The sequence below is a fragment of the Nematolebias whitei genome, chromosome 15 (assembly GCF_014905685.2).
Source record: "Nematolebias whitei isolate Nwh7 chromosome 15, NemWhi1, whole genome shotgun sequence".
Lineage (NCBI taxonomy): Eukaryota > Metazoa > Chordata > Actinopteri > Cyprinodontiformes > Rivulidae > Nematolebias > Nematolebias whitei.
Genome location: NC_056512.1, coordinates 3233933 through 3235450, shown reverse-complemented (window position 1 = coordinate 3235450; position 1518 = coordinate 3233933).

Sequence of the window (1518 nt, the reverse complement as noted above, 5' to 3'; positions counted from 1 at the left end):
TTTCAGCCAGATGGCTTCCTTTGACTCTTTCTGCAATCTTTTCAGCCAGATGGCTTCCTTTGACTCTTTCTGCACTCTTTTCAGCTTTTCTGCATTCTTTTTAGCCAGATGCCTTCCTTTGACACTTTCTGCACTCTTTTCAGCCGGATGACTTCCTTTGACACTTTCTGCACTCTTTTCAGCCGGATGACTTCCTTTGACTCTTTCTGCACTCTTTTCAGCTTTTCTTCATTCTTTTCAGCCGGATGGCTTCCTATGACTCTTTCTGAACTCTTTTCAGCCAGAAGGCTTCCTTTGACTCTTTCTGCATTCTTTTTAGCCAGATGGCTTCCTTTGGCACTTTCTGAACTCTTTTCAGCTTTTCTGCATTCTTTTCAGCCGGATGGCTTCCTTTGACTCTTTCTGCAATCGTTTCAGCTTTTCTTCATTCTTTTCAGCTGGATGGCTTCCTTTGACTCTTTCTGAACTCTTTTCAGCCATTTATTGACCGTTTTCTGTACCACAGACTGTACCCAGGGGAGGCCACACCTAGTCTGTATGGTTTACCTAAAATCCACAAACAAGGTGTACCTTTAAGACCAATCGTTAGCATGATTAACTCTGTCACTTACAATGTTTCCAAATATCTGGCGTCTGTACTCATCCCTTTAGTTGGCAGCTCAGAACACCACATACAGAACACCATGGACTTTGTGGATAAGGTGAGTGATGTCATCATGGAGACTGATGAAACAATGGTCTCTTTTGATGTCACATCACTCTTTACGTGCATTCCTGTTGATGATGCAGTAGAGGTGGTCAGTTTAAGATTAAAATCAGACACCACTCTGAGCAGCAGGACCACGCTTTCCACAGAACAACTGTGTCAACTCTTGAAACTGTGCCTGCAGTCAACCTACTTCACATATGGGGAGCAATATTATAGGCAGAAACATGGGTGTGCTATGGGGTCTCCAGTTTCTCCTATTGTTGCCAACCTGTACATGGAGGAGGTAGAAAAGAGAGCCTTGACGTCCTTTTCAGGGACACCACCAAGTCATTGGTTCAGGTATGTTGACGACACCTGGGTTAAAATTAAATCTCAGGAAGTCCAACATTTTACTGACCACATCAACTCTGTGGATAAATACATCAAGTTCACACGAGAAGATGAAAAAATGGCAAGTTGGCTTTCTTGGACTGTGAGGTCTCAGTCTCTGATAGACATTTGCAAACTGAGGTGTACCGCAAACCCACCCACACAGACCAGTATTTGCAGTTTGACTCCCATCACCCTTTGGAGCACAAGTTAGGAGTCATCAGGACTCTGTATCACAGAGCAGACAGCGTCCCCACTAACTCAGGAGCCAGGCAGAAGGAGAAATCCCACACAAGACAGGCTCTAGAGCAATGTGGATATCCTAACTGGGCCTTCCTAAAAGCAGAGAAGGAACCCAAACAGGACTCCAGTCAGCCAACAGGTGAAAAGGAGGAACCCAGACCCAGACCCAGACCAGTGGTCATTCCATATGTTGAGGG